The sequence below is a fragment of the Nematolebias whitei genome, chromosome 17, assembly GCF_014905685.2.
Source record: "Nematolebias whitei isolate Nwh7 chromosome 17, NemWhi1, whole genome shotgun sequence".
Classification (NCBI taxonomy): domain Eukaryota; kingdom Metazoa; phylum Chordata; class Actinopteri; order Cyprinodontiformes; family Rivulidae; genus Nematolebias; species Nematolebias whitei.
In genome coordinates, this window is record NC_056514.1 from 38180587 (window position 1) to 38191816 (window position 11230).

An 11230-nucleotide genomic window follows, 5' to 3' on the forward strand; every position below is an offset into this window, starting at 1 on the left:
CCTGGCTTTGTCCCTTTTTCTATTTAAAAAAAATGTATTTTGAATAAGAATAAGAAGGATGCGCTTTATAGCAGCAGCTTGGTGCACTCCGCCCATCTTTCGGACGATTGTACGTACATGTTCTCGTTGTATCTCGGTGTAATTCCATGTCCGAAATCAGGCACAGACTACTTAATTTTGTCAAGTGTTACAAACCATAAACAAACCTTACAATTAGCATAAAACCACTGATTTATTATTGTGATTACTTGAAGATTTGTCATGAGATCAGGCTGCTGGTTAGCACTTCATACAAAAGGAGGCTTTTTACTCCTCGTGCCGCAAACGTAAGAGAAGAACTTGCCGGAAGCACAAAATATTGACTGATGAGACCGATACCGCGGTCCCAAAAATCAAAGAACGCCAGTGTCATGTTTAAGATCCAAAGATAAGTCCAAATACTAATTTAGGCCCACGTTAGCCCGAGGCCAAAGGAGTTCTGCTTGCATGCAATGTTACGTGACACCCCCTGTTTCAAGAGCACCCCTAAGCTGAGTGGCATCAAACAGGTTTGGTTGTCTGACAGCAGACGGTCTCGTGCTCAAGGCCTCAGGGGTTAACTTTGTAAACTTAGAGCTCTGTTCAAAGCAAGCTGTGGATGGCAAAGGTGTGAGATCATTTCTGGCTCTGGATCAAGAACCGAATACTTGAAATTGATCAAAAATACACCTGAAGAGTCACATCAGCGAGGCTTCGCACGCATGCACGCACTGGCTACATGAATCTGTGGTTAAAAACATGCAACTGTAAGATTGTACTTCTCAACAATCTTGTTTAAACATCGTTCTTACATGATTTTATTTCCCGTCTCGATTGCTCTTTTGTGTTACCACTGTCAGGATGTTAGACGACCAAGGTGGTTTAACTCTAATGCCTTTATTCCACTTGTCCACATATAAACAGCAATTTGGGTAAGTTTTCCAAACACTTATTACAGGTCTTTCTACTATTTACTGTTAAATTTACAAAAAAGAAAAACAGTGAGATTTTGTCTACTTTTCATAAAACTACCGTATTTTCCATCGTACACGTCGCACCGTCCTATAAGTTGCATGTGTCCAAATATGTTGAATAAAGTGGGAAAAGCCATAAATACGTCGCTTTGGTGTATAAGTCGCATCTATTATGAGTCACCGCTGACGCGTCACATTTGGTACGTGTCACCGCTGGCAACTCGGAAATGTGAGCCGGTGTTGTGCCAAAAATCGACTGGCTGCCAAATGGCGGCCGCGGGAGCGTGCACGGGAGGACTTTAACAAGATTAACACTTATAAACAATTATTTGTTTGCTCGAAATTATAGTAACGGTGTGTCTCAGTCTAACTTTTACTTAATAAATGCACTGTGACAGTCAAATCAGCTGCATTTCCAAAGTATTCGCTGACTCGGTGCTCCAGGAGCGCGCAGAGGGAGGAAATCATGAAGGAACGCTGCCAATTTCTTCTAAATTTAACAAGTTAAGCACCTAAAACAATTACTTGTTTGCTCGACTTTATAGCAAAGGTGTGTCTTACTTAATAAATGCACTTCAATAGTCAAATTAGCTGCATTTCTCCGGGGCGATTTGACGATTGCTCCAGGCATGATCCCGGAGCTGGACGAAGGTGGAAGCTTTGGCAAGCCGATTGTGTCATTAACAGCCACTTTTACCTATTACTGCACATGCTTAAATGGCATGCCATACTACTCGAGTGCCATCTAGTAGCTGAAAATAGTAGTGTTCAATATTTTCAGACAGAATGAAAGAAAATGTTCATATCTCAGCCAAAAGTTGGTTTATAAATATTGGAAAAATCCATAAATAAGTCACTTCAGTGTATAAGTCACAGGGCGTGCAAATTATGCAAAAAACTGTGACTTATAGGCTGAAAAATACAGTACTAATCTGTGTACTAGAAACCACAACAACAATGGTGTCGCTTTAAGAGTTTTGTTTGGCTTGCTTGGTTCTGTTTTTGTCGCCGTTAGATGGATGTCATGTAATGAAAAAATTAATTATCGCCTGCAGCTGAAAGGTGAAAGGTGGGGATAAAGTTTGTCTGTTGTGTTTGCAAATATTTTCATAAACCAATGGACAGACTTGAATGCAACATTTAGATATTGACCATTAGAGGTACATTTACAACTGACTGTTTAAGATAACCTGATTCAAGATGGCTGCCACAACTATCCATTCATCCATCCATTCATCCATCCATGCATCCATCGCTTACCTGTAGTCAGTAATTAATCAACAGTCAAATTTACAAATATTTAACTAAAATTAGGAGTGGTAGTGGCTGAGGCTCATCCTTAACACAAACTCCAAAGTGCTAACTCACTGTCAACTCTGTTAGCAAAACACACTGCCTGGCCCCCAAAAAATGGCCACCTGGATTTAAATGAGCAAATGGGTACGAGCCTCCTACTGGATAATTACTGCATGGACGATTATCTTTCAGCTGCAATAAGTTATTGAACCCCAACTGGTGCAATGAGTTGCTTCTCATTTCTTAAACAACCATGTCGAAACACATCGTGTGGTCGTGGAAAAGATGTCAGTCTGTTTGAGAAGGGTCAAATCATCGGCATCAAGCAGAGAAAACTTCTAAGGAGATTGCAGAAACTACTAAAATCGGGTTAAGAACTGTCCAACGCATTATTAAAAACTGGAAGGATAGTGGGGACCCATCGTCTTCGAGGAAGAAATGTGGCCAGAAAAACATCCTGAATGATCGTGATCGGCGATCACTTAAATGTTTGGTGAAATCTAATAGAAGAACAACAGCGCTCAGGGCTGTGTTTAATAATGAAAGTAAGAACATTTCCACACGCACAATGTGAAGGGAACTCAAGGGATTGGGACTGAACAGCTGTGTAGCCTTAAGAAAACCACTAATCAGTGAAGCTAACTGGGGAAAAAAAGGCTTTAATTTGCTAGGGAGCATAAAGATTGGACTCTGGAGCAATGGAAGAAGGTCATGTGGTCTGAGTCCAGATTTACCCTGTTCCAGAGTGATGGGTGCATCAGAGTAAGAAGAGAGGCAGGTGAAGTGATGCACCCATCATGCCTAGTGCCTCGTCATCAATGCAAGATATTGGTGAAAAATTAATGCAACACTGGATGAAACAGATCTTGTGACATTGAAGAAGTTTATCGAAACAATGTCACAGTGAATGCATGATGTAATCAAAGCTAAAGGCGATCCAACGGAATATTAATGTGACCTTTATTTGGTGACAACTTTTTTTGGGGGCCAGGCAGTGTATTTCATGAAACTCTCAGAAAGTTTAAAAGATCTCTCAGATTTGGATGTACATGTACAACCGATTATGTTTATACAATTCAAGATGGCAGCTACAGCCAACAGTGAGAAAACACAAAAAATGTGTTATAACTCAGTTAATTTTACTGATATTGAGCTGAAATTTGATGTGGTAGTCACAAAACACACTAGATACAAATAGAACACATGGTGCTAAAATGTAGAGCAAATATTGTGCATCCAGTATTTTTCAGATTTATCCAAAATGGCTGTAAGTGTTTTATTTACGATGATCTTTGTTTAACACTGTGGCATGAAAGAGAGCGGGTGAAATGCATTCCTTCAGGAAACGCTAGGCTTTTATTTACGGAGAGTAAATGTTAATGTTAAAAATACTAACTACAGCTATTTTAAGCAACTATTTTCCCATTTCCTTCTCAGAGCCAGAGTCAGAGGTTTTATTGTCATTTCAGCTACGTACAAGTACATACTGAAATGAAACATGTTCCTCCAGGATCACGGTGCAACACAGAACAAAATGTACAAAAACAATACAACACAGTGCAGATACACAACAGTACAATAAATACAAATAGACCTATAATAAATGCAAAAAGACATCTAACCTAATCTAAACAAGCGATTAAGAGACACGTGTTGATTAGTACACGTGTTGAGGTACATGAGGTCGAACGTTCTGATATGAGGTTAGCAGCGTAAAGTTTTTTCTATTTTTTTTATAGCAGCAGAGAGATAACTGAGCAAGGTGCAAACATGCAAAAACTTGAGCAGATTGCAAGAACGTGCAAGTAAAGAAGTCACAAACAGCACGACACAGCAGTGGCGTGTATTTAGGTTGTGTGTGTGTGTCAGAGTCATTAAGTGTTTGTGTGTTAGAGTCCATCCTGTGTGCGTGTGTGTATTTTAATCTATTCTATGAACATTCTTACTGCCTACTGGCCCAGTCACTTCAGCTGGTTTGGTTCATTCTCATCCTCAAGGCTCAGTCTTAGGCCCCACCCTCTTTACAATCTACATGGGTAATGTAGGTCAGAGCATCCCTGATGAATCCATACATTTCTATGCTGATGACACAGTAGTTTATTGTCGAGCTAAAACAGTTGCTAAGGTTTTCCAGCTTTTGCAATCTGCATTTAACATCATCCAGTCAGATTTGTTCCGTCCCAAACTTGTCTTAAACGCCGAGAAACCTAAAGATGCTTTTTTTTTTTCAAACAGGAAGTCAGTCCCAGCAGTTCTTCCTCTGATTTCATCCTCAAATGGTGTCCCTTGTGAGTTTGTCGATTCCTATAAACACTTGGGTATCTTGGTCGACTCGCATCTCTCTTTTAAGCTCCATGTGGAAAACAGTAAAAAAACTGAAAGTTAAACTGTTTTTTGTTTTTTTCAGAAACAGATCCTGTCTAACTCTGAATGTTAGGAAACACCTTGTATCTGTGACTTTCCTTCCCTCCATTGATTACGGTGACATTATTTACATGAACGCTCCTACAAGAACCCTGCAGATGTTGGATGCTGCAGATGTTGGATGCTGTCTATCATGGTGCACTAAGATTCATAACTGGCTGTGATTATCGTACCCACCACTGCACCCAGTATTCTAACTGGACATCATTAACTTCACACAGACTCTCTCACTGGTACATTTTCATCTTTAAATTCTTGGTCTGCTGCCTTCATCCATCTCCTCCTTCATGTCTCTGTGTGAGTGCAGCTACAGCGTGCGCTCTCAGGACATCATTACCTGCAGTGTTCCCTCAATGAGGACTGAACTAGGCAAAAGGACCTTCTCCTACTCCGCTCCTGTTTCCTGGAATATCTTACAAAAAGATTTGAAGCTCTCGACCTTTGACCTCTCTAAGTAGCTTCAAACATCTGTTAAGTTCCTGGCAAGAACCAAAGCAGACATGTTCCTGTTTTTAGTTTTCTACACCGCCTTATAATCTGTGTTTTTGCTACTTTTTTCCTTTTGACTGTCCTTTTGGTTGCCATTTTAACTTGTTAAAAAAAACAAAAACAATTGTATGCCTCTTTTATGATTGTTTATTGTTGTTGTCCACTGTTCTCATCACTTTTTGTTAAAAAATCAGGTCTCTCTTGTAAATGAGTCCCCAAGGCTCAGTGGGATTAACCTGTATAAATAAAGGTTGAATGAAAATTCACAGGGCGGCTGTGTCTGAGTGGTTAGACCAGTCATCCTCCAATGCAAGAGTTGGGGGTTTGATTCCACCAGCAGTCACATGTCGAAGTGTCCCTGGGCAAGACGCTGAACCCCTCATTGTTTCCGATATGTGTCCCGTTGGTGTATGAATGTGATAAAGCTCTGATTATTCTTTGTATAGATCTAGTAAAGTGTTGTATGAATGGGTGAATGAGGACACGCATTGTGATGTAAAGAGCTTTGAGTATCTCGATAAGATAGAAATGTGCTATAAGTACAGTCCATTTACCATTTACCATTCATGCCGTATGAAATAATGCAAAATGCAATCTTCTAGTGTAATTTACCAAAGACTGAAAATATTAATTTTCATTTATTAAAGTGGTCTTTTTTATTTTGCTCCACATCAAAGTTTTTCTACTTGGTTTTGAAAGCAGTGGGCACACATACTGACAATATCTTAGATGAATGTTATAAATAAAACGTGTATTATTCTTGTCGCCCAACTGATCTAATAGAACATCCATTAATAATAAGTGGATCTTTGGTGGACTCTGCAGGAGACCAGCAGATGTCAGTGTCAACACACTGAACTGGTATCTGTGTGATCAGTCTTCTGAATGCTGCTGAAATGCTTGATTTATCATTTGTAACTCTGTGTTTGACTTTAAGATACAAATTAGCCCTGAAACTTAAAAAAGACAAAAGTTTATCCTCCTATAAATTACTTAGGTTATTAATATTGCATCCAAAAAGGCATACACACACAAGAAATAACTCAAAATGGCCCACAAGTCAACTAAAATCTGAACTCAAAAGAAAAAGATGTTCATTATAAATCCAAGGACAGTTTATTACAACTTTTATTATAATTCCAGCACTTTTTGGACATCTGCACAACTTTCATGCAACATTGATTTGTTCTGAATATGAGTGATAAACATGATTGTGGTGTAAGCAAATAACATTTTATATTTATATGTTCAGGAAACAAAATCAATTTAAAAAATCCTATAAATTTGAACCTTGCAGGGATGCAAATCAGATTTATGCATCTAATCAAAAATGTACTTGAACTCTGGGTAAAATATTGAAATTCAGAAATTTATTGCTCCTATTACAAGTATGTTTTTAGGTCAATGGTGGTGGGGATCTTCTCAGATCCGTGGGTGAGCTAGTTGTGACAGGAATTACACTGTGGGGGCATTTCTCCCCAACAGGAGGGGTGGACTTGTGACCCAGGCAGGCTTGGATGATAGCTTCGCTGGAAAAGGCTGATGGAGGGAGTCCATTATTACCCCTGGAGGAAGCTGAGGATTAAAACACCAAAGAATTTCAATAAAAGAAGTGTCTGTTTGGGGGTCGGGGAGGGGCAGGATGGTGAAGGTGGCAAAGGAGGGGGGCTCCCCTTATTGTCCCAACAGTGATTGAGAGCAAGAGGAGGGGAGTGGGTTGGCATTGTGTTTGCAGCTCCTCTGAAGAAGCTGGTTATTAGGGGGGATGGCGAAGGAGGGGAGAGAGATGGGGAGGCTGTTGACTCTTCATCTTGTGTGAACAAAGTCTCGGGCACATAGTCCTCTTTTCTCCCTCCTGTCCTAGACTCCCTTGTTTATGAGTCCCTGTCGGCGGGGACCCAACTCCAACCTGCATGGCCACACATTGTAGGGCTTAAGTGCCCTTTAATTAGGCCGCTTCAGTGTCCGGCTGAAGACCGCTGCGGGTTTGGGCTTTATGCTGGGTGTCCTTCACACAGCGGAGGGCTGAAGTGTTTGCTGCTCTAGTGAAAAAGATTTATTTGGGGGCTGAGATCTTGTCATCTGCCTTAGAAAGCCTCAACAAAGGCATTTGTGTTATCTTTAACACTGTTTTATTTTCAGGAGGCGTTTGCGAGGAATCAACAGTCTGAGTGGCGTTCGACTTCCAAGACTCCCGATAGAAACAAGGTTTACTTCCTGTACAGACAGGAACACGTTGCACAATTCAGACGTGATCAGGTATTAATTATTCAAGATTGCTCAACAGATGGAGGCAGAAGAACATCCGTTTTGTTGCTGAAGTTGAAGGTTTTCATTTTGCATTCACATAAATTCTGTCCACACAAGAACCACGTTTTTTGGAAAACACACAAGTGTTTGTATAGTTTCAGTCTTGCATCTGCACAGGAAGAGTTTTAGGAGCCCCTAAATAGTAAAACTGGGTTCCAGAGTGAGAAAAGCCCTAAACATGAACAGTGAAAATGTGAAAATGAGGAAGTCATAGTCTCACCTCCTGCCTGACCTACAACCTGAAAACGTTTTTTTTTTTAATTACAGCAGATTACGTGCTTGGGTTTGAGTTGCAGATGCTACAGCAAAACCTTCGTTTACAGTTTTACTTCCATGACAAAAGGCTGATGAACAATAACATTGCCTTAAAAAAAGATTACTTTAAACATCAAATTATCTCAGGCCAAAATGGTTTTATCCCTTTATGGACCTGTCAACAACACTAACGCAAACATTGCAGAAAAAGATCAACAATACATGTTTAGTATAAATTTAGATACAAGATCGACACTTTTGTATATTCTGCCTTCAACCCTTTAAAAGTACGAGGTAAACTAGGCCTGTTGCAATAAACAATAAATCAATTAATCGCACGACAAATGAAAATTATCAACCTCGTTTTCATTTACCGGCTTTATCGTTTCTTCGTGTCGCTCGCTTTCTGAAGACACTGGATGACAAAAGGCTCAACTCCGGTTCTTCAATGACCCTTCCCTTTCTCTTTAAAATCTGTTTTAACCGTTCAAAATTGTGTTTTTGGATCGTTTAACGCAGCAAAGCTGAGAAGCTAAGCTACGAGCTAAGCTAACAGGCCGACCTCGGGGAAAAAAAACTCCGTCTTGTTGAAGCTCCAGAATTCACGGTTGAAACCCGTGCCTTCGTCTAAAAAGTTGTTTTTCTCTGCAAAAAGAAGCTGAGAACTTGTTTACTGATTATTTTTTATTAAAAGCTTTGTGTGAAAAATGCTATGCTAAAGAGCTCAAACCACACAGAGCGTGCACCGTTTTGAGAACCAAAAAACAGGAAGGAGAGGCAGCCCATGTCATGTCAAGGGGACTCCCTCCCATTTTTCTTAAAGAGACACGCTGCTCGCTCCCTCACTATCCATCCTTCGGTTCAAACAGTCTTATACTGCATTCCGGTGGTCAAAAAAAGGTACTACACACAAAAATTAACCAACATTTCTTCTTAAATGTGACAATAATTACTAATTATTGTACATTTTCAAACAAAACTATTGCTTATTGCAATAATTTCTGAGACAATCGCCCAGCAAAATTTGTTATCGTGACAGGCCTACAGTAAACTCTACCCTTCAGTGGACAGGGGGCCTGAAATGTCCATATTGTCCATGTATTTGGACTGAGACAGTTTCCAGTCAAAAGTAGTTCAATGTGACAAAATCCTCGTCCTTTTCTTCTTGTGTTTACAGTTTGGAGGGTCTGCATCACGTCTTGTTGTTGAGACGGCGCCACGTACGTTTCAGGTGTTCTCCACAATTCCCTGTGGAGGAAATCGTTGCCAGAAATGTTGCCGTGCTTATGAAGAAAATCACTGCTTTGGAACGACAACGTTCCCGTGTGGATGGGGACCTCAACCAAACACAAATTTGTCATTGTGATGGAGCACAATTCATCATCACGAGTGCACAAAGCACAGGATCCGGAGCATAAAGGAGGGAGGTGGGCAAGAGGTATTGGGAATTTGCTCAACTACTCCAACAAAATGAGTAATTCCTGGATGCTCCTTTGTGTGAAGAGCTTATAGGATGAGAGCCCTGAAAGGAAGAGGCAAAAGAATCAAGTGAAAGACTGAAGGAAGGAGAGACAGAGAAGTCTGAAGGGAACAGGGCGGGATTGGGTGTGTTCTGAAATTTTCTCGCTACAGGCTCAGTGTGTTTAGATACCCTCCTAATCCTGGTTTTATTGGCTGCTTGTGTCCAGCCACGCTATTTGGATTGAGTAGAGAAGTGGGGGGGGCTTAACACATGTCCTTCTTTGTGATAATGCGCTGATTAGGCCTGAGAAAAAGCCGGACCTGGTTATGGCCTTTCTCAGGTCACCCTAGAAACCAGCCCGGTAGGGGACCTCTGTGTTTACCCCCCAATGATCCCTACTGATGGAAACTGTGCTCTTCCTTTGCAGATATTTCTAAAAAAACACCACTTAAATGTTGTTCAGTCACATTTTGAATGATTCGGATCTTAATCACTGTTGCCTGTTCGAAACAATCCTCGTTGCACTTGTGGCCTCAGTCTGGGAAACGTGGTTTCAATGTTGTTCATTATCAGACCGCAGACTGATTCCTTCGCCTGTACTCGTAAATTAGACCTCCGACACATTCTCTCAATCTATCCTTGGCCCCGCGCACCGTCTATCGTTCCTACACAGCAGCTGTCATCCAAATCTCAGCGCTGAGCTATGCACATTTCTGACAATACTGTAACACACAACAATGTTGATAATCAGAAACAGCCCTGCCTCACTGTCAGCACCGAGGGACTGAAAAACAAAACTGCTCTGCAGCAGAGCGGGGTTTATACACCAGGGTAGCAATCTGTTATAGTCAAATTTACCCCCCACACATCAGAATCAGGGCGGTAGGTCGAGTGCTGCTCCGTCAATGCCCGTTTCCCAAACTTCTTTGTTGTGGAGAAATAAAACAGAGAGGTGCAAGCGAAAGGGGGGGCGCCCCAACACTGACTTCTAGACTGTGGTCACTGGCGTCTTTCCCCGCCGTGGGCGCTCAGCCTCTTGTATGTAGAGCGCTTGCTCCCAACCCCTGCTGAGCGACCCCGTCAGTCCACAGAGCTCCGGGTCCAGAGGTCCCCGGCAGAAAGACAAGGGCCCCCAGGCACCACCGCAGAGGTACGCAGCAACACCGAGGTATTCATGTAGCGACTGCGTGCAAAATTTATGGTAATTCATCCATGAAAAAGCTTGTATTTGATTATTTTGGTGGCCCGGCACATATTTCATTGTCCCAAAAATGGAAATTTAGCCGAGGCTCTAAAAGCTGGATCCACTGACACTTCACGTTTCTACATTTTAAGATGGGGCACTAAAAAATGGCATAAATTACACGTAATAATAAAATATATAAATAACTGTAGCATAACTTGGCGTCTAAGTTGATTATTGGCATCAGTCTACCATTCACATTTAAACTTAAATACAAAGTAAAATGTCCTTTTTAATCAAAGTTATTAAATGCACTCATTGCAAATGCATGAAGACCATCAAATTCATAAAAAAGGAAGCCCAATATTTTTCTTCTATCTACATTTTAAAATATTAATAAATGTGTGAAAGGAGCACAGTGGCGCAACTGGTAGAGCTGCTGCCTCTCAGCGAGCAGGTTCCTGGTTCAAATCCCGGTCCGGGGGCCTTTCTGGGTGGAGTTTGCATGTTCTCTCCGTTCATGCGTGGGTTTTCTCCGGGTGCTCCAGTTTCCTCCCACAGACCAAAAACATGCATGTTAGGCTGATTGGTAACTCTAAATTGTCCCTAGGTGTGCGTGAGAGAGTGAATGGTTGTTTGTCTCGTTTGTCTATGTGTCCCTGTGATGGACTTGCGACCCGTCCAGGGTGTCCCCCGCCCCTCGCACAGTGATTGCTGGACATGGGCACCAGTGACCCCCGTGACCCAAAATGGAAGAAGCGGGTAACAGATAATGGATGGATGGATGGATGGAAGAATGGATGGATGGATGGATGGATG